Source organism: Tursiops truncatus, chromosome X, assembly GCF_011762595.2.
Source record: "Tursiops truncatus isolate mTurTru1 chromosome X, mTurTru1.mat.Y, whole genome shotgun sequence".
Taxonomy (NCBI): domain Eukaryota; kingdom Metazoa; phylum Chordata; class Mammalia; order Artiodactyla; family Delphinidae; genus Tursiops; species Tursiops truncatus.
In genome coordinates this window covers 102,323,585-102,347,086 of record NC_047055.1, presented here as the reverse complement: position 1 = coordinate 102,347,086, position 23,502 = coordinate 102,323,585, and the positions used below count along the sequence as shown (strand labels likewise).

The following is a 23,502-nucleotide window of genomic DNA, read 5'->3' as shown; positions in this document are numbered from 1 at the left end:
ACACGTACACTAAAAGGCCTGTAAAAGAATGTTCGTGGCAGCTTCATTCATAAGAGCCTCACACTGGAAATAACCCAAATGCCCATCAACAGGTGAATGGATAAATAGATTGTGGTATATTCATACAATTAATACGCAACAATAAAAAAGGAATGAGCCACTGATATACTCAACAACATGTATGAATCTCAAAGATATTGTATTGAGCTAAAGAAGCCTGAGACACACACACACAAAATACTGTATATTTCCACTTATATGAAGTTGAAGAACTGGCCAAATTAAGCTATGGCAATAAAAGTCAGAAAGTGGTTGCCTCTGGCAGGGGGATTGACTAGAAAGGGATGCAAGGGAACTTTTTAAGATGATGGAAATATTCCTAACTTAATTGGGATGGTAGTTACAACAGTGTTAAACCTCATCAAGTTGTCCATGTAAAGTCTGTGCTTTTATAGCATGTAAATTATGCTTTGATTAAAAAACAGAAAATAAATTCAAGGTATCAGACTTACAGGACCCCTGGTCTAACATACACTTTTCCCAGCTATTCTTACTTATTTCCCTCAGGGAATATTGAAGAAATGTGTCCTCTCCTGTGGTCAGTTGATTCAGAGGATATCAATCCTAACTGTCCCAACTTTACTCTTTTCAAGGGAGAATATAAGAGCTACAATGGGGTCTGAATCACCACATGGGGTTGGCCAGCTTTTGCTTAGCTTATCTCCTGTTAACAGCTCGTGGTCACAATAGTGGCAGGGCACAATTACGGAAAATCTTCCTCTTCATCTACTTAGAATCAATAGAAATACATGATGCCCTGAAAGATTAAAGCCAAACCCCTGGTCATCCAGATGCTGAAAATGGAGTGACCACCTGCTGTTCATCTTCAATGTGTCAGCATGGTTCTGGCAGGTGAAAGAAGCTGCATCAGATGTGGGCAAAGCCATGGTGACTGCAGAGGTAGATGTGCAGAAAGAGGACAGAGGGGAAGGAAGGGTAACAAATAAATATATTCCCTTTTAATGCCACAGAGGATCACATTACAAGCTTGAAATGGCATTGGGTTGGTATCTAGTCTATACTTACTGAAATGTGACACTTGCATGAGGAAAGTAGGAAAATTCCCACCGTTGTCTGATATTCTGCCTTGGAATGCTGTTAAGGATTATGCTTTTTTTTTTCCTTTTTTTTTTGGTCCCCTGTGCTTTCTAATTTTCTGAAAATGAACAACCACTGTTATGACATGTTATTCATTTATATCATGTTAAGTATTTATATTTTTATATACTTATAACTATGAATGGAATACCTTTTTGAAAGGTGAATGTCATAGGTGCTAAAAAGAAGTCTATGTAGTTATTTAAAACTAAGCAATTTTGAAAAGTGAACCTGTTGTGAGTACCCAGACCTTCTTCCCCTTGGGTAGTGAAGCAAAGTCTTTTAAAATCAGTGGTTTCCATTTCCTCTAAGATCAGCAACAAGACAAGGTTGTTCACTCTCAACACTACTATTCAACATAATTTTGGAAGTTTTAGCCACAGCAATCAGAGAAGAAAAAGAAATAAAAGGAATGCAAATCAGAAAAGAAGAAGTAAAGCTGTCACTGTTTTGCAGATGACATGATACTATACATAGAGAATCCTACAGATGCTAACAAAACTACTAGAGCCAATCAAAGAATTTGGTAAAGTAGCAGGATACAAAATTAATGCACAGAAATCTCTGGTGTTCCTATACACTAATGATGAAAAATCTGAAAAAGAAATTAAGGAAACACTCCCATTTACCATTGCAACAAAAAGAATAAAATACCTAGGAATAAACATACCTAAGGAAGCAAAAGACCTGTACTCCAAAAACTGTAAGACACTAATGAAAGAAACTGAAGGCAACATAAACAGATGGAAAGATATAGTGTTCTTGGATTGGAAGAATCAATATTGTGAAAATGACTATACTACCCAAAGCCATCTACAGATTCATTGCAATCCCTATCAAACTACCAATGGCATTTTTCACAGAACTAGAACAAAAAATTTCACAATTTGTATGGAAACACAAAAGATCCCGAATAGCCAAAGCAATCTTGAGAAAGAAAAAGGGAGTTGGAGGAATCAGGCTCTCAGACTTCAGACTATACTACAAAGCTACAGTAATCAAGACAGTATGGTACTGGTACAAAACCAGAAATATAGATCAATGGAACAGGATAGAAAGCCCAGAGATAAACACATGCATATATGGTCACCTTATTTTTGATAAAGGGGGCAAGAATATACAATGGAGAAAAGACAGCCTCTTTAATAAGTGGTGCTGGGAAAACTGGACAGCTACATGTAAAAGAATGAAATTAGAACAGTCCCTAACACCATACACAAAAATAAACTCAAAATGGATTAAAGACCTAAATGCAAGGCCAGACACTATCAAACTCTTAGAGGAAAACATAGGACACTCTATGACATAAATCACAGCAATATCCTTTTTGACCCACCTCCTAGAGAAATGGAAATAAAAACAAAAATAAACAAATGAGACCTAATGAAACTTAAAAGCTTTTGCACAGCAAAGGAAACCATAAACAAGATGAAAAGACAACCCTCAGAATGGGAGAAAATATTTGCAAATGAAGCAACTGACAGAGGAGTAATCTCTAAAATTTACAGGCAGCTCATGCAGCTCAATATCAAGAAAACAAACAACCCAATCCAAAAATGGGCAGAAGACCTAAATAGACATTTCTCCAAAGAAGACATACAGATGGCCAACAGACACATGAAAGAATGCTCAGCATCATTAATCATTAGAGAAATGCAAATCAAAACTACAATGAGGTATCATCTCACACCAGTCAGAATGGCCATCATCAAAAAATCTAGAAACAATAAATGCTGAGAGGGTGTGGAGAAAAGGGAGCCCTCTTGCACTGTTGGGGGGAAGGTAAATTGGTACAGCCACTATGGAGAACAGTATGGAGGTTCCTTAAAAAACTAAAAATAGAACTACCATATGACCCAGCCATCCCACTACTGGGCATATACCCTGAGAAAACCATAATTCAAGAAGAGTCATGTACCACAGTGTTCACTGCAGCTCTATTTACAATAACCAGGACATGGAAGCAACCTCAGTGTCCATCGACAGATGAATGGATAAAGAAGATGTGGCACATATATTCAATGGAATATTATTCAGCCATAAAAAGAAACGAAATTGAGTTATTTGTAGTGAGGTGGATGGACCTAGAGTCTGTCATACAGAGTGAGGTAAGTCAGAAAGAGAAAGACAAATACCGTATGCTAATGCATATATATGGAATCTAAAAAAAAAAAAAGGTTCTGAAGAACCTAGGGGCAGGACAGGAATAAAGATGCAGACGTAGAGAATGGACTTGAGGTCACGGGGAGGGGGAAGGGTAAGCTGGGACAAAGCGAGAGAGTGGCATGGACATGTATACACTACCAAATGTAAAATACATAGCTAGTGGGAAGCAGCCGCATAGCACAGGGAGATCAGCTCGGTGCTTTGTGACCACCTAGAGGGGTGGGATAGGGAGGGTGGGAGGGAGACGCAAGAGGGAGGAGATGTGGGGATATATGTATATGTATAGCTGATTCACTTTGTTGTAAAGCAGAAACTAACACACCACTGTAAAGCAATTTTACTCCAATAACAATGTTAAAAATAAACAGGGCTTCCCTGGTGGCACAGTGGTTGAGAGTCCGCCTGCCGGTGCAGGGGACACGGGTTCGAGCCCTGGTCTGGGAAGATCCCACATGCCGCGGAGCAACTAGGCCCATCAGCCACAACTACTGAGCCTGCGCGTCTGGAGCCTGTGCTCCACAACAAGAGAGGCTGCGACAGTGAGAGGCGCACGCACCACGATGAAGCGTGGTCCCCGCTCGCTGCAACTAGAGAAAGCCCTCGCACAGGAACGAAGACACAACACAGCCAATCAGTCAATAAATAGAAATGGTGTAGAATTATTAAAAACAAAGAAACAAACAAACAAAAACTCAGTGGTTTCTTTGAAAGGTTCACTTCAAGTTTGGTTTTGTCTGGCTTTTGTTACATCATTGACCCTCAACAGATTACACCTCCCAGTATTCATGCCCTGTGTAGTCCCCTCCCACACTCTCTGTGGGCTTGGCCATGTGACTAGCCTTGGCTAATGGGAAATTAGCAAGCGTGACGCAGGCAGACGCTTGGCCATGTGACTAGCCCTGGCTAATAGGAAATTAGCAAGTGTGGTGCAAGCGGAAGCTTCGTAATTGCTTGTGCTTCCGGGCTTGTTCTTCTCGAATGCACCCTCTTAGAACCCAGCCACCAAGCTGTGAGAAAGTCCAAGCAGCCATGTGGAACAAAGATGAGCCGTCCCCATCAAGCCCTGCCCAAACTGTAGAATTGTGAACACGTGAGTGATGGTTGTTGCTTTTCATGGTTAAGTTTTGGGGTGGTTTGTTACCTATGAATGAAATAGTACCTAAGCTATTTTTGTATGTATTTTATCTAGGTGTCTGTCACCACCTAAATGTAAGTTGGCATATAGATTTTAGCTCTGTCAGGTAGTTCGGGAACTCTGTGTTGAGAAAGATTCTGAGAGTGCATCCTGGTATAGCAGAACAGTATGCATGTCCCTCATTTAATCTCTTCTCCACACCGCAGTCAGAGTGATCTTTTAAAAATCAATGTGATCGTGTCACTACATTGCTTAAATCCTCCTGGGGCTTTCCGCTGTACTTAGAGTGAAAAGCGAACTCCTTATTCGAGTTTGCAAAACCCTCTAAATACTGGCTTTTGCTTGATTCCCCTTCAGTCTCTTCTCACATCCCTCTCCCACTTAGCCCCTCACGTCGTCCAGCCTCATGGGCCGTCTTTCAGTTCCCTGAACACGCCAAGCCAGTTCCCACCTTCGCATCTTTTTACGCATGTTGGACGTTCTCTCTGCCTGGAATGATCATCACGGGACTGGCTTCTTATCATTCGGATCTCAGCTTAAATATCACCCCCTCAGAGAGACTTCCCTGACTATGGGGATGAGCCACCTGTTGCTGTAATAATATTTCATAACAAACCACCTCAGAGTTCAGTGGCTTAAACCAACAAGCATTACTCTCACACCCACAGGCCCATGAGATGACTGGGGCAGTCCTGCTCTAGCATCTCAGTCTAGGGTCCAAATTAATCCACGTGGCCAAGCATCAGGGGGGAGGGAAGGTGCTCTTCCCATGGAGGGAGTTCTGTGTGGAACAGTGAGCTCGCCGGCCACACTCTCAATTCTAAAGCAGCCAGCCGTCAGCACTCACCTTCATCTCACCCAATTTTAATTCTCTGCAGATGATTGATTACTCTCTGATATTTTTGTGTTTATTTATTATGTTTATTGTCTGTCTCCCCTTGTTAGAATAGGTGTTCTGTGAGAGCACAGTTGTCATTTGTCATCTTCAATGCCGTGTGCCCGCACATGGAACAGTTTCTGGCTGAGTTGAGGTGCCTGATAAGAACAAATGTTAGCTGCAGATACTGGTAAGGGGAAAAGGAATTGGAGAGCCAATTATCTTTTTTTTTTCCAAACCCAATCTACAAAAATATCTTGATCTTTTAAACCAGTGGTTCCTCTTGCAATTTCTCCATCTCTTCCAGTGCTGTCTTCCAATAGTGTAAGAGAAATCATGCTGATCTGCCTTTAATGCTTTGTTTTTTATTATCCATCCATGCTTTGTGTCAGATGTTAGCTTTAGGAACTGTACTTAAATGCAAGGGGGTTTGAGGGGCAGTGCCTTAGAACTCAAATCCTCAAATCAATCTCTTCTTCCAACTTCTAGGGGAAAATCTTCACCAGAGCTTTGACCTTGTCTGAATTGGGCTCCCCTAGAAGCTGACCTTGGCACAAGGATTGGAGTGCATATAGTTTATTTGGGTGCGTGGACGGGTAGGGGAGTGGAGAAGCGATACGGGGAAGTAAAGACAGCCCAGGATGGGTCCATTATTAGTCCAGCTACCAGCAGGAGCACCTGGAACTTATTCCCACCAGTATTAACGATTAACCTCAGAATGATCCTGGCCAAGAGGAGAGGGAGCTGCGCGTTCATGCCCCTCTACCTGTCAATCATTAAAGGCTGCCCAGGGGAGTGAGGGCAGAGGGGCAGGAGAGGTGGGAAATGTTGACTCCTAGGCACTTCCACCCAGTTTGTAGGGCAGTGTGGGTTTTGGCACCCTGAGGCAGGCTTCTGACAAAGATGTGGGTGTTACCCTTGGGAAGTCAGGCTGGGTACAGGAAAAGTCTAAGATCGGGGGGAAAGGAGCACAGAAGATCCTGATTAGCCTTTATTTTTTAAATGAGTTTTGTTGTAGTATAATTGGCACATAATAAACTGTACCTATTTATTTATTTAATGTAAACTCGTGATTGATATGGTGGCAGAAATGTTTTATTTACTCCTGTTTACATTAATACTCTTACGGATGCATCTTCATGTTTTCTGGGAACCCAAGTATCTGTAACTTGAAACTTTATCTGCCATTTTATAGAAACAAAAGAAACACTCCCAAAATATTGTCTTTGAAGTTATTGTCCATTTGTTTCAAAATGAGTTTAAAAAATTCATTTCCTTAAATATCCCAGCCTCCATTGGTAAGACAGAATCTAATGAAGTTCCCATCACTCAGCTGTAACAGTCATCGGCTCGTGGCTATTCTTTTTCTGTTTTTAATTTTTATTTACTTTAATTAATTAATTTATTTTTAGATTTTTTTAAAGTCTTTATTGAATTTGTTACAATATTGCTTCTTTTTTTTTTTTTTTTTTTTTTTTGCGGTATGTGGGCCTCTCACTGTTGTGGCCTCTCCCGTTGCGGAGCACAGGCTCCGGACGCGCAGGCTCAGCGGCCATGGCTCACGGGCCCAGCCGCTCCGCGGCGTGTGGGATCTTCCCAGACCGGGGCACGAACCCGTGTCCCCTGCATCGGCAGGCGGACTCTATACCACTGCGCCACCAGGGAAGCCCTGCTTCTGTTTTATGTTTTGGTTTTTTGGCCCCGAGGCATGTGGGATCTTAGCTCCTGACCAGGGATCGAACCTGCACCCCCCGCATTGGAAGGTGAAGTCTTAATCACTGGACCACCAGGGAAGTCCCTAATTTTTATTTAACATTGGAGTATAGTTGATGAACAATGTTGTGTTAGTTTCAGGTATACAGGAAAGTGATTCAGTTACACATATACATGTATCTATTCTTTCTCAAATTCTTTTCCCATTTAGGTTATTACAGAATATTGAGGAGAGTTCCCTGTGTTATACAGTAGGTCCTTGTTGGTTATTTATTTTAAATACGGCCGTGTGTACGTGTCAATCCCAGACTCCCAATTATCCCTGCCCCCCAACCCTTCCCCCCCTGGTAACCATAAATTCATTTTCTATGTCTGTGAGTCTGTTTCTGTTTTGTAAATAAGTTCATTTGTATCATACATTTTTTTAGATTCTGCATATGTGATATCATATGATTTTTGTCTTTCTCTGTCTGACTTACTTCACTTAGTATGATAATCTCCAGGTCCATACACGTTGCTGCAAATGGCATTATTTCATTTTTTTTAATGGTAGTAGTCCACTGTATATATATATAGCACATCTTCTTTATCCATTCATCTGTTGATGGACACTTAGGTTGTTTCCATGTCTTGGCTATTGTAAATAGAGCTGCTATGAACATTGGGGTGCGTGTATCTTTTTGAAGTATGGTTTTCTCCAGATATATGCCCAGTAGTGGGATTGCTAGAACATAGGGTAATTCTATTTTTAGTTTTTTAAGGAACCTCCATACTGTTCTCCATAGTGGCTGTATCAATTTACATTCCCACCAACAGTGTAGGAGGGTCCACACCCTCTCCAGCATTTATTGTGTGTAGACTTTTTGATGATGGCCATTCTGACTGGTGTGAGGTGATATCACACCAGCGTTTTATTGTAGTATAATTGACGTATAATAAACCGTACCTATTTAAAGTGTACTACTTGATGGATTTTGACATATATGTATATCCTTGAAACTATCACCGCAGTCAGGATTGAGCATAGCCATCACCTCCAAAAGTTTTCTCCTGCCCATCCCTGAACAACCACTGGTCAGCTTTCTGTTTTAATAATTTTCATTTTCTAGAATTGTATGTAAATGGAGTCATACAGTATTTGCTTTTGTTTTGTCTGTTTCTTTCATTCAACACGATTATTTTGACATTCATCCATATTGTTGCATGTACCAAAAGTTCATTCCTTTTTACTGCTGAATAGTATTCTATGAATATATCACAGTTTTTTTTATCCATTCACTAGTTGATGGATATTTGTATTGTTTCTGTTTTTGGCTATTAGGAATAATGCTGTGAACATTTTCGTACAAGTCTTTGTGTGGACATAGGTTTTCATATTTGTTGATGTCACATCGATACGTTGAAATTGGCTGCGATCAGAGTATTTACACTATGGAGACTGGCAAACTGTGCAAATTCAAGGCTTCTTCTCCCGAGATCCAGCTGTTAAACATTTACCACCACAGCATTAGATATACCTTAGAGTCGGAATTACTGAATCAAAGCCATCAGTATATATTGTCAAGGAAACTTTCCCAAAAGGGTGTAACTTTCTTCTTTATTTAAATACGTATATCCTTTATGTCATTTCAAAATGTTCGACTTCCTCTAAATAAAAAATTCACAAAGTCTAAGATGCTGATCTTTCCCCAGGGTGGTACTGCCATTTTTTCTCATTGTGGTAAAGGTCAGGGGCTTCTGAGTATTTCTGAAAGATTTAAAAAACATTTCTAGACAGGTACATGCACATATAATGCTTTAGTAACAGGGAAAAGAAGACATTAAAAAAATCAGGCCAGAAAGGTGACATAATCAACCAAGGGAGACAGGGGGAAAAGGAAACATGAGACATAGAATTCCTCTGGTACCTAGAGTTTTCTAAGTCATTGTTTATAAAGACACATATTTTCATATGGTTAGAGCCCAGTGAACGTGGACCCTCTCTGCTTTACTCATTTAATATTATTTCACATCACATTTCCCCAAATGAATGTAATCATCATTTTTATTTGAACTACTTCATAATATTCTATTGTTCTTATTCCCCTATTGTTGAGCATTTGGGTTGTTTCCAGTGTTTCAGCATTATAAATAGAATGTCTTCCTGCGAATTCCTTCTTTTGCCTTGTAAATGATTTCCTTGGATTAGCTTCCTTAAAGTCTTCTTTTCCCCTGTCCAGTTACTTGTTTATTTTGTTCTGTATAGATGCTGCTTTTCTTCTCTCTCCTGTTCCCAACCCTATGCTTGACAGAGTTACGTGTTCTTGCTATGTACTGTCATAGCACCCTAAATTTCCTCCCTTACAACCTAGAACACTTCCTTTAATAGTGTTTTCCCCCCAAGTTAGATTGTAGGTTCCACAAGGGAGGGGCCATATTGTTTTTTCCTCTTTGTTAGCTCCCCGTTGCTTATAACGGAGGTGCTTAATTTGTATTATTGATCTATCGATCTGTTTATCTATTTTACTTTCTTTCCTTTCTTCTTTGTTCAAGTCTCATTTGACATTAATTCCCAAAGGAATTAATATATGATCAACCCTTTTGTGTCCTACTCTAAACCTGCTGGCCTTGCTGTAGTTAGATAATTGCTAACCCTGAACTAAACCTCTTTTTGGCATCAGGCCCTGTCTGCTATAATCATGAGTCAAAGGTCAAGGCTAGTCAGTACTTCCCTCAGAGATGACTTAGTTACAGGTAGTACAAATTTTAAAGAATTAAATTAGGTAAACCTGCAAAATCATCTTTCTGACACTTCCAAATGCAGCCTTGTACTTCAGATGGGTGTGTCTTAGGTCAGGTTCCCAGGGAACAGGAGAGACGTGCTGGAAGTTCATGGAGGCTTACTCTAGGGAGATAGACCTGTGGGGGACTGAAGGCAGCAGGCCTGGGTAGAAGAGACGTTGAACTGGGATGCAGACCCCTCAGCCAGCCCCATGGGGAGCTCTAGAGTTGGGGTGACCCTTCAGAGTTATCTTCAAACGAGGTGAGGGAATGGGGGCCTTGTACCCACCCCTCATTGGCCAGTGATTGAATGCGGACCACACCCAGGAATGGGGCACTGCTTTGGATGAGAAAGCGACATTCAACCAAGGGTGATTCCCAGAAAGGGACTGAGCAGTGCGCCAGCACCAGTGGACACTGCCAGCAGCTGGGAGGATGTATCCTTCAGTTCCGAAGGGGGGATCTGGGCTGACACCAGAGACCCCTGCACGGTGCAGGGGGGTGGGTATGAGTCATCTCAGAGTGGAGTGCTAGCAGAATAGATGGGCAGCTGTTTGCAAGAGGACAGCGCCAAGTGACCGTCCCCATTCAAGTGAATTCCTATTGTTACCCAGGAGCTCTGAAGTTCAGAGGAGGTAATGGCTGAAATAGCCCAAGTTTGTGTGGTCTCAGGATGTTTTTAAAAGGTGCATGACAATCACCAGCCTCCTTTCCCTCGAGGTGTTTTTCCCCACAGCTGTTTCCTCATTTCCAAGCCCAAGGAGACAGGGAGGCAGGAAGGTGTTACGATATAACCAGGAAGTCTGGCCTCAAGGATTGTCTCAAGACCTCCAAAGGTGCCGCGAGGTTGGGGATGGGCCTGTGTTATTGGCAGATACCTGTTGCCTCGCCAAACTGCCACCCTTGAAACAGTTTCAAAGGAAACGGGTGGACAGGAATCCAATTACACGAACTTATTTACAAGGCTGAATGAACTCCTGTCTGCAAAGCGCTTTGAGCAACTTGGATAGACTTCCTAAATTGTTTACCTAAAGTATTACCTCACCCTTAAGTCAATTTCCTCGAGGTAGGATGGGCTAAACAGGACCTCCATTAGAAAATAAGCTTCTCATAAGCTTTTCCAGCATCTAATCTGCATTATCTCTAGCCATTTGATGTAAAGGTCTGCTTCCTGAGGCGAGGCCAGTATTTTTCACGTATTTTTCCTACATTTTCATTTACTGTCTTTTAAGAATGGATTATGATTTTTGCGCTAAGAAATTATACCTTGGTACGCACCATATTTAAATGAATACTTTTAGGCTAAAAGAATCAGTCATGGGACTTCCCTGGTGGTCCAGTGGTTAAGACTTCACCTTCCAGTGCAGAGAGTGTGGGTTCGATTCCTGGTCGGGGAGCTAAGATCCCACATGCCTCGTGGCCAAAAAAAACCCCAAAACATAAAAAACAGAAGCAATATTGTAACAAATTCAATAAAGACTTTAAAAATGGTCCACATCAAAAAAAAATCTTAAAAAAAAAAAGAATCAGTCATATTTTCAATGTAAGGTAACCAAATGTCTTAATTATATGTATGTGTGCGTGTTTTAGCAAGTTTTATTTTAGAATCCCGGCTCCCTGGATACAAATAGCTCCAGTGTCCTCCAGGATCTCTGGCAAAAGAAGGCTTTGGGGGCACAAACACTGAGTCAGTTTCAGGTATGCATAGATTATTCTAATGCATAATGTCACCACAGGGGTCAATTTTTTTTAAAAGCTGGTTACAAGGAAATTGGATTCCTGTTACTCTAATGTGTAACTGATAAGAGTTTCACAATATTTGACCATTTGTGTGTGGCTTGGATTGGGGGGATGGGAGGTACGGCTTGGTAGATACAATCTAGCTCTTTCAGCTCTCAGTGCACAATAAGAGGCACTATATAAGGGCCCCTGAGAGGGGCTGATGCTGGGGTGCATGTTTGCTGCCTTCAGGCCCACTAGGCCAGCAAGACCAGCCCTGAGGTTATACACTGAGGTTACACTGAGGTTATATTTTCTATAGCCGCTCCTGGTCCTGTTTCTGTATCATTCAGGTTTCTTCGTTGCAAACAACGTGTTAGTTCAAGCTAGAAAAGAGATTAGAAAGTTCACATGCTCTCCAAAGAGGCTGCAGTCTCCCAGCAGAACTGCTGTAGTGGAGACAATGCTGCCACCATGCCTTGGGGCAGGCAGCTCCCATCACATCACTCATGCGGCTCACTGGACACAACTGCTAGGAACTTGACGTTGATGCTTCTGGAGACAGCGTTTCTGCTGCTGCCCATGTCACAGGGACTCAAGCAGTGCCTGCTTCCTTGGGTCACCAACTTTATTTATTTCTTTTTAGTTTTAAAATTTTATTAGGTTTTTATTTTTTACATGTTTTTTAAAATTTTACAATCCAACACTTGGTGAAAAGGTCACCAGCTTCTGGTTCAAAGGCTGGCCTAGGTATGTCTCACTGACAAAGACATTCTATGTCTATTCTCTGTCTGTATTCTTGTGCCCCCTGCCTCTCATGGTTTACAAACTTATCTCCCCTTCTATTTCGAGTTACTTATGGAGAAGGATGGGAGAGAGATAGATTGTAAAACAAGAAGGCCAAATTTCAGAAAGTACACCAAAAACTATTTCACTACTTTATTGGCCCGTCAGAAAAGCAGTTTTAAACTTCTGAATACCTTTTACAAACCATTAAACTTTCAGCTGTTAGATGTTCCCCCCCCACACAAGGAATGTGTAAAACAGTCATTCTTACCCTTAGAAGAAAATTTAGCTGATTATTTGTATAATTTTGCAGGAGAGATTTCTATGCATGACACCAAAGCCAGAAACCATAAAGAAAAATATTGCTAAGTTTTATTACTTCAGAAAAAAAAAAAACCCACCACAAACAATGTTAAAACATTTGACGAATAGGAAAACATTTGCAATTCGTATGACAGAAGATTAATGTCCTAAATATAATAAGATCTCTTACAAATCAATAAGAAAAATTTTAATAGCACAGTATAAAAATGGTCAGAGGATATGTACAAATAATTCACAAAAGAAGAAGGCAAATGGTCAGCAGTCATATGAAAAGATACTCAACCTAACTATTAATAAAAAATACAAATGAAAGCAATGAGGCATACTCTCCCTGTGAGGTTGGCAGGGATAAGAAGTTGCAAACAGACCCAAGCTGATTTGGCAGTCCAGCAAATGTCAAGGTGAACGTATTAAAGCTGGGTGGTGGCTATATACACCTGTCCTCCCAACCTGGCTACTGGATGGTTTATTACTGTGAAGTTAAATATTAAACCAAATTCTCCAATTTCTCTCAAACATACAAACATTTACTAGCTAGCAAGTACAGAAGAGGATGAAAGGTTTATTCTGTGGTAGATGCTCCTCTCTCCCTCGTAACATGACTGGCCGGTTTTGTAGATGAGTCAGGATCTGGCAGCATTAACAGGACTCTAGAGCTGGAATGCTGCTTCGGTGGAATTAGACACCTGGGCTGCAATTTTTATACCTTGTTCCCGAAAGGGTTGTAAAGCCTGTACCACATTCCTAGCCAGAGCACCACTCATCTCTCCCATAAAAACGTCTCTTTTCATTATTAAAGTTCTAGGTTACCTCCTCTGAAGGTGTCGATTCTCATTAGGGCTGCTTAACTATCTCTAAGATATTTCAAATGTCAATCCACATTCACAGTCCTAGCTTAAGCACACAGAATTACCTTGGGTGCATACAGACACAATGTCAGTATAACAAATGAAAGTAAGTAGGGAGAAACAGTCATTGTAAATGGATACCTTTCTGAAAGGCAATTTGTCAACATGTATAACAATGTCAAGTGAACATCCTCTACAAACCAGTGATACTACTTGTGGCATCTTCTCCTAAGGAAGTAATTGAACACATACGCAGAGATTTGTCCATGGATGTGCGTGACTGCATCATTTCTAGTAGCGCAAGTTTGTAGACAACCAAAATTTTGTTAGTAAGACAGTGATGTAAAACAGACCAGTGGTTGCTTGGAGGCGGGAGTGGGGGCAGGGAGGAGTGGAAGGGATGGGAGGGCAGGATTACAAATGGCCAGGATGAAACTTTTGGGGTGGTGGACATATTCACCATCTTTGAGTGTGGTGACGATTTCGCGAGTGTATAGATATATTAAGGCTTCTCGAATTACATACTTTAAATATATGCAGTTTATTATATTTCAATTATACCTTAATGTGTTTAAAATAATCCTGTCAGCAGATAAAAGATAAATTATAATAATGAGGGGAAGATTTATTACGCATCTAACATGTACCTGATATTGTGCCAGCTGTTCCACAAATATCATCTCTTTTTTTATTGAAGTATAGTTGATTTACAATGTTGTGTTAGTTTCAGATCTACAGCACAGTGATTTAGTTATACACACATATATATATATATATATATATATATATATATATATATATTCTTTTCAGCTTCTTTTCCCTTATATGTTGAGTAGAGTTCCCCGTGCTATACAGGAGGTCCTTGTTGGTTATCTATTTTATATATAGCAGTGTGTGTATGTTAATCCCAACCTCCTAATTTATCCCTCCCGCACCTTTCCTGTTTGATAACCGTAAGTTTCTTTTCTAAGTCTGTGAGTCTGCTTTGTGAATAAGTTCATTGGTATCATTTTTTGGATTCCACATATAAGTGATATCATATTATATTTGTCTTTTCTGTTTGACTTCACTTAGTATGATAACCTCCAGGCCCATCTATGTTGCTGCAAATGGGATTATTTGATTCTTTTGTATGTGTGTACCACACTTCTTTAACAAGTCCTCTGTCAATGGACATTTAGGTTGCTTCCATGTCTTGGCTATTGTAAATAGTGTTGCAATGAACATTGGGGTGCATGTATTGTTTTGAATTATGGTTTTCTCTGGATATATGCCCAGGAGTGGGGTTGCTGGATCTTTTTCGATTCTCACCATAACCCTTTGAATTCAGAACTCTTATCATCCCCATTTCTCACAGAGGAGAAAACTGAGGTTTAAAGGATTTAAATGACTTGTTCAAAGTCACACAGCTAGAAAGTGGCTAAGAGTACGCGTCAGTAGACTATAGCCATGGACTAAATCCAGCCTGCCACCTGTTTTTGTAAATGGAGTTTTATTGGAACATAGCCACACCCACTTCCGTGCATACTGGATTGGTCTGCTATCGCATAACAATGACAGAGTTGAGTAGTTTGCAACAGAGATCGTCATATGGCCCATGTAATGGTTTTGTATGTGTCAACTTGACTAGGCCGTGGAACCTAGATATTTGGTGAAACATTCTAGATGTTTCTGGGAAGGTGCTTTTTAGATGAGCTTAACATTTAAATCAGTAGACTTTAATGAAGCAGATTACCCTCCATAGTATGAGTAGGTCTCATCCAGTGAGTTCACAGAAGAAGACTGACATCCCTGGAGGAAGAGGGAATTCTGCCAGCAGACTCCCTTCAGATTTGAACTGCAATGCTTGTGGATCTGACCCACCCTGCAGATTCTAAACTTGCCAGTCTTCATAATCGTATGAGCTAATTCTTGAAAATACCTCTTTCTTTCTCATATAGATAGGTAGGTAGGTAGATAGATAGATGATAGTTATAGATATCTATATATAGATTTACCTAGATAGATATAAATATAGAGATCATCTATCTAAATCTGTTTAGAAAGATCTCTGTGTCTACGTATCCTGTTGGTTCTCTTCCTCTGGAGAACCCTAATACAGCCCTCAAAGCCTGCAATATTTATTTGGCCCTTTACAGAAAAAGTTTGCTAACCCTCGCCTAAGAGCCAGGATCAGAATCCAGACAGTTTAAATGTAGAGTTTACACTCTCGGTCACTACCCTACACTGTCTTGTGGAACTGGATATCCAACCAATGGAATACTCTATGGCCATTAAAAAATCATGATACCTAAGTATACTTACTGGTTTGAGGAAATGTTCAGAATGTATTGCTAAACAAAGAAAGCAGGTTATACCTGTGTTTATGGTATTATCACATTTCTATTGGAAAAAATAAGCCTGGGAAAAGTTACAGAAATGTATACACTGTATATGATAACAGCGGTTTTCACCAGACACTGGATTATGGGTGTTTTTTACTTTTCCTTTATACCTCCTTGTATTGTCTAAATATTTCACAATGAGCATACAATAAGAAGGAAAAGGCAACGAAGCAGTTTTCATTTTGAAAATGGAAAGAGGATGTCTAATGATTTGCATTTTATACTGCTTCAGAATTACCCCATGTTAAAACGTTCAAGTTTACAGAATGTCCTTGATGACAAAAGCTGTGTAGTAGCTACAGCCCTCTCTGTATGCCGTGCTAGTCCATTTTTTAGGCAGCAGGCAATCTGAGTGGTCTTTCAAAAGTACTCATCTGGTTGTGTTACTCCTGTGCTTCAATTCCTTCCACGATTCCTCTTTAAGGCCTGAACTGTCAGCAGTGGCACACAGGGCCTTTGTCTTTGGCCCTTGCTGCACCAGTCTTGCACTCTGTTTTGGCCACACTGATTTATCTGTAGTTCCTGAAAGCACCTTGGCTCTTATCCTGGTCTGACAAGATTAGTCTCATCATTGCCACTGAGAGCAATAACTAGATCTTATCTTTGTTTTTTTAGTGCTTAGAACAGTACTTACTATAAGTAGGCAAAATGAATGTGGAGAATGCTGAACCTCTATTATGACTGTTAATGAGTTTCAACCTTGTCCTGGTAGACAAGATGGCCAGAGAGGTTGACATTTAAGTCACTGAGGACTTACTCTATTAGCAATGTGCTTCAGTTGCATTTTGGGTGGGTTGATTTGGGAACCTAATCATAATATATAATACTGCGTCGATAAAAAAACGTTTTAGGTTCTTTCCCTCTGTGTCAAATACTGGCTAGATGTTCGCCAGTACGTTTCCTTTTCCTGGGTACTCAGAAAAACTATATTTCTTAGCTGTCCTTCCAGTTCGGTTGGGAAATTGTGACTGAATTCTGGCCAATGTACATATGAACAGAAATCATGTGTGCCTTTCACAAATGTGCCTTCTGCATATTCTCATTCACTGGTTCATGTGGCTGAACTCGAAGACTTCTGAAATGGTGGAGTTGCAAGATGGAAGGAGCCTGGTCCCTGAACTGTGATGTAGACTAGAAACAAACCTTTGTTGAATTTAGCAACTGAGATTGTAGGGTCTGTTTGTTATTTCAGCCCAACCTAGCTTCTCCTGACTGCATCATCTTTCAAAGAAACGTTTGTAACTCTGCTTGTTTTTGAGTTGGGCAGGGCTTAACATGGTCACTTTAATTTGACACTGGAGAATGCAGATGTCGAAGCATATCTCCTTATTCAGCTTCTTCATTTGTATTTTCCAAATGATTTGAAAGAGAAACATGGAGTAAGATAATGACTGTTCAGTAGAAAGCAAAAAATAGTACAGAGCATAAATAACTCACAATTAGCATAACAATTCTTACTATTAATATGAATCTTTCATTTCTTCTCTGCTTAATTTTTTGAGTTTGCAAATCTGCTGTGTTTAATAGAAAGCTCCAAATATACTGCCTTTTCAATAAAAGGAGGGGTCATACAAATCTATCAGACACATGAATGTATTATGTATTTAACTTGTTGACTTATTTATATAAGGATGAAATCAAACCAGAAATCAATTAGGACCTACTGTGTGTGTTTTGTTGTATGGCACGTGCTCCTTTCAGTTGGTGGATTCAAGCTGCTTGTAGTCATGCTTGTCTGGTAAATAATCTTTGCTAAATGTGACCAGAAATATGGAATTTTTAATTGGCAGTTAATAATCCTTGGGCTGCATGTTACTCTATTAGACATCTGGCTGCCAATTCCATACAGGATCTTTTCATGACCGTCATACACTGCAGGGAACATTAATTTACTCTGAAAATCAAATTAATTGAAAAGGTCTTTTTCAAGCAAAACACATGAAAGGATATTAGCATAGTGCTTGCAAATGAAATGATTTGATCCATTGTAGGGATTTTCTCTATGAAATTTCGCCTGATTCCCCCTGCTTGCTTGGTATACCCTCCTTTTTTTTTTTTTTTTTTTTGTGCGGTACGCGGGGCTGTCACTGCTGTGGCCCCTCCCCTTGCGGAGCACAGGCTCCGGATGCGCAGGCTCAGCGGCCATGGTGCACGGGTCCAGCCGCTCCGCGGCATGTGGGATCCTCCCGGACCAGGGCACGAACCCGCGTCTCCTGCATCGGCAGGCGGACCCCAACCACTGCGCCATCAGGGAAGCCCTACCCTCCTTTTTTTAAATTAAAAAAAAATTTTATTGTAGTATAATTGCTTTACAATGCTGTGTTAGTTTCTGCCGCACAGCGAAGTGGATCAGTCACGCGCATACACATATCCCTTCCCTCTTGGACCTCCGTCCCCCCCATCCCACCCAATTAGGCCATCACAGAGCACCGAGCTGAGCTCCCTGTGTTATACAGCAGGTTCCCACTAGCTGTCTATTTTACACATGGCAGTGTATTTACGTCAAACCTGATCTCACAATTCATCCCACCTTCCCCCTACCACCCCCCTCCGTGTCCACACCTCCATTCTCTATGTGTCTCTCTATTCCTGCCCTGCAGATAAGTTCATTTGTACCATTTTTCTAGATTCCACATATATGCTTTAATGTACGATATTCGTTTTTTTCTTTCTGACTTCTCTCTGTATGACAGTGTCTACGTCCATCCACATCTCTACAAATGACACAATTTCGTTCCTTTTTATGGCTGAGTAATATTCCATTGTATGTATGTGCCACATCTTCTTTATCCATTCGTCTGTCCATGGACACTTAGGTTGTTTCCATGTCCTGGCTATTGTAAATAGCGCTGCAATGAACATTGGGGTGCATGAGGTACACCCTCCTGTGCTACCACTTAATTTGTGTGAGCCTTATATCATGACCTGTGACAATTATTTCTCACCTGGCTCCTCTAGAGACAAGGGGGCTCACACCACCCACCTTTTAACTTCATACCCTAAGTGCCTGGCCTGAAGTAGAAACCCGGTAAATGCTTATTTTATGAATGTTGATACAATTGTTTAGACTAGTGTGCTTTTAGAGTTGAAAAAGTCCCTTAAGATAAACGATTAAACACCTACTTGACAGTTACAATGTTTAACTGATTGTTATATGTAGCATGGATATAAATAAATCAGATTTTGTATAACTATATCTGGGTATTTTATACAGTTTTAGGATACTAAAATTTTTTTAGGAGAAACATGGTGGGAGGGTAGGAGGTTGAGGAAAGATTTAAGGAACAATTTAACGTTGTTTAACAGTGCAAAAAGAGCCAGAATGGACAATAGGGTGCTAACTATCTTGTGACTGGGGGTGGGATGTCCTACCATATGTGACAAAGTCCAGGCTTAGTCATTCAGCCAAATAAGACAGTGAATGAGAAGCCAGAGGGTCAGAGGAAAGGAAGGTTTTGAAGCCATTTTACACTCTTGTTTTTGCTTTTACCCTGCCTACACTGCTGTCAGATAGGACCAAACTTGAAGGGGAATCTGTTCTCCTATAAACACCTCCAGAGGAAGATGAATGCACTGCGCCCGGTAGTTAGTTATTTAGCCAGGGTGGTTGTTACTGAATTCTTCCTTTTATATAACCCCAAATTCTCTAAGCTATGATTTAAACTCTTTCTTTTGGTTGTTGTTGTTCTTTCTTCAGTAGAGCTAGAGAACAACTGGTCATCTTCTTCAACATAAGATGTTGAATCACCCCAGTTAGTTGTTTTCCTCCATTTTGTATCAGATTCCAGCTCCCTTATTTATTTCTTTTAGGATCTTATTTCCAAAGCAGCCATGTCTCTGACACTCTGCTGGAATGTCCCTGGGCTGTCTCTTTCATCCTGGGGCTCTGAACACCACTCCATAAAAAGAACATGACAAATGACCAGCAAAGAAACGCTAGTATGTGACATCCCTAAATGTCACTTTCCTGTGTCCTTCTCTCCTCCCAAGTTAGTTTATTCACTCGGAGCACATTCTATGTGTCAGGAGTTCTAGGTGCTCTGGGATATCATAGTGAACAAAACTGATGCATATCCCTCACAGACTTCACATTCTAGCTGGGGGAGAGAGATAAGACACAAAAGATAGAAGTAAAGAGCCGTAGCATGCCAGCTGCTAATAAACGTGACGCAGACAAATAAAGTGGGGAAACGGAAAGGTAGTGTTTGGGGTCGCAATTCTAATAGTGGCTAGGATAGGTTTGAGAAGGTTGTTAAGAATGATTAAAGAAGATAATTTAGGTGATACGAACAAATTTTAACCTTCATGAAGCGGGCAGTATCTGTGCCCAAGAGCCCAGAGAAACGCAAAATGAGGCAGAAGGCAGGAAGCTTTTACAGCATAAAGAATAAGGAACAAAGAAATAAGGATAGAGCCCAGAGCTGGCTTGGCGTTTGGGGATTGGCTGACTGGATGGACTGCGTTTCTGCTTAAGCGGCACTTCAGGGACACAAAGTGATCTTTTTTTGTTAAAATTTTTATTGGAGTATAGTTGGTTTACAACGTTGTGTTAGTTTTTGCTGTACAGCAAAGTGAATCAGCTATACGTATACATACATCCCCTCTTTTTTGGATCTCCTTGTCATTTAGGTCACTACAGAGCAGTGAGTAGAGTTTCCTGTGCTATGCAGTAGGTTCTCATTAGTTATCTATTTTATGCATAGTATCAATAGTGTATATATGGCACAAAGTGATCTAAGTTTTGGTTGGCTGACGTGGCACGTGGCACCCGAGGTGGGAGCGGTTCCAGCTTGGGCCTGGAAATTTGTCTTTCTTTTTTTTGGACCGAGCCACGGGGCATGTGGGATCTTAGTTCCCCGACCAGGGATTGAACCCTCACCCCCTGCAGTGGAAGCGTGGAGTCTTAACCACTTCACCGCCAGGCAATTTCCAGGAATTTGTTTCAACAAGGTGTATTCTGAGTAAGGACCTCACGGAGGTGAGGAAGGCAGCAAAACAGGCATCTGGAGGAGAGCATATGGGGCGGAAAAAACAGCCAGCACGAAGGCCTTGAGGTCAGAACTGGCTGGTGTGTTTGAGAAACAGGTGGCAGTCAGTGGACGGAGCAGAGTGAACGAGGGGAAAGAGTAGCAGGGATGAAAGCAGAGAGGTTCGGGTCAGGTTGTGTAGAACCTTGGAGGCCGCTAGAAGGATGTTGGGTTTTACTCTGGGATGGGGAGCCATTGTGTGTTTTACGGCAAGGATGGACCAGATCTGATTATGCCTTAACAGGAAAACCCTGTGTCGAGGATACACTGAAGGAAGCAAGGGTGGGGGTTGGGAGACCAGCTGAAAGCTATTGTAATGATTCGGCAGCGTCATTACGCTGTCTCCAGCCAGAGCAGTGGAAGCAGAGACGGGGGAGAAGTTCCCAGATTCCAGGTATGTTTTGAAGGGAGGAACAGTAGAATTTGCTCATGGAATGGATGTGAGTATGAAAGAAAAGGAGTCAAGGATGACTTCAAGGTGTTTGGCCTGAGCCACTGGAAGGATGGAGTTGCCATTAATGGCTAGGATAGAGAATATCTTTGGTCGTGGCAGGGACGTGCTGGTAGTGGGTAGATGAGGAGTCAGTTTCAGACATGGTGAGTTACAGAAAACTGTTAGACCTCCAAGTGGAGATGTTGAGGAAGCCGCTGGATGTACACATACGGAGTTCATGGATGAAGTTCTGGCTAGAGATACAAGTCCTGGAGTCATCATCCTATTGAAGGTATTTATAGCCCTGAGGCTGAAGGAGATCACCAAAGTAGCATCCACATTATAGATAAGAGGCTCAATGAGTGAGCCTTGGGGCATGCCACGGGGGGATGGGCTACTTGTAAAAATATAAGCGCGTACATCATACACAAGCATTTTTCTTGGCCGCACCGCGTGGCATGTGGGATTATAGTTCCCAGACAAGGGATCGAACTTGTGCCTCCTGCATTGGAAGCGCAGAGTCTTAACCGCTGGACTGCCAGGAAGTCCCCACACAAGGATTTTGATGAAAGTAACCAAGAGTGGAGAAGGAGGGTGATTCAGCCCGGTATGGAGGGAGGAAAAGATACTGCTGGGTGGAACATGACCGGACAGATGAAACCTGGAAGAGTAAGAAGGCAGCAGTGAGTGAAAAAGCCTAGGCTGACGGCTAGAAGCAGATGAAGGGACAGTCTGGCTGCAGTAGGCAGCAGGATGGAGAGACAGATAGAATGGCTTAGGTTACTCTCCTCTTGTTTTGCAACTCTTTCGCAGTGAAACTAACAGCCACGTTTTAGACGAGGCTCTCTGGAAACAGCCTCTGAGATGGAGTATTGTCTGCGGGTGGAGTACTCATCTACAGAAAGGTTACTGGGATTGCTCACCTGCAGAAGGTTTACTGGGGAGTGCTCATGGGAGATACACCTGAAGGAGGTCAGGAAGGTAGGCGGGGCAGAGAAGTTGAGCTGTGTTGTGCTTACAGCTAAGGCTTCAGATCCCACAGGGTGCTCTGGAGCTGGGATGGCCCTTCAGAATCGTCCCAAACTGAGGTAAGGGGGACTGAGTCTCTGTATCATTGAATCAGCCGGTCATTGGCCCAGGCTCTTCCCCCGCAAGAGGTGGTGTTACCTTGGGCAAGACAGTCCCCTGTAGCTGAAGGCAATGCCCAGAGAGGGCCAGAGCTGTGAGCCGTCAGCAGCTGATATTCTCAGAAGCTGGGGTGTGGGTGTCCTGGCCCCGAAGACAAGAGGGGGTGTGGCTGGTGCACTGCAGTATCCACTAGAAGCATCTATAAGCTGAAAACACGCTGAGAGGTCAGGTGTTAACGTTTAAATGAATGCACGTAAATGGAGATAGCTTCCTTCTCCACTTGTGAAAAACGTCTCTTTATTTGCTGGTTTTTATAAGATGGTCAGTGTTTTCATCAGGGGTGGTGTTATTAAGTTACTTTAGAGAAGTGACTAGAAAGTTGGACAAAATAGGAAAAGTATGCAAGAACTAATGCCATTCAAATCTTTCTTAGAGCCAGAGCGTGCCAGTTAGGGAGAATGTGAAAAGAATACAGCCTGTATTCAGGCTGGAAAGAGAACCAGTAATTCTCTACCGCTTCCCACGGAGGCCTTTGGAGATGTGTGGAGGGGGCTTTGTCTTCACAATGACTGGGGGAACTACAAAATGAGGGAGGATCGTGCACGATGCAGAATTGCCCCAACTCAAATGCCAATAGTATCTCTACAGAGAAACACTTAAATGGTTGAAGGAAGTTAGAGGCAACCTGGTGATAGGTAGGATGACCAGATCATTTATTCTACTAACCAGGGCGTTTTTGAGATTGAAAGGGTTTTATTAATACTTAAGTCAAGATGACTAGAGTAAACCATGAGTGAGGGCAGTGAACTAGGACCACGAGAGCCCTGGTGTAGGGGCTGCTGGCAGTTACCTGCACGGGTGAAGGGCTAAGCGTAACCCAGGAACACAGTTTGTGAAGAGTGTATGCAAAAGCTTCCTATATGGCTTGGAGTCCCCCTGTTGTCATATTGACTATAAAAAGGGATGGAATGTTTCTCTCCTGTGGCATAAGAAGAGTTACCCATCTTAGCCACAAATTCCTGACTGATTAAATTGTCAACATGC

At 41.6% G+C, this 23,502-nt stretch overlaps 1 long non-coding RNA gene across 1 annotated transcript in view; it reads left to right on the top strand.

The window, feature by feature from the left end:
* Positions 1-23,502, top strand: part of LOC141277634 (uncharacterized) — a 204,620-nt gene that overhangs the window by 136,990 nt on the left and 44,128 nt on the right. The gene's annotated exons all lie outside the window — the stretch shown is intronic.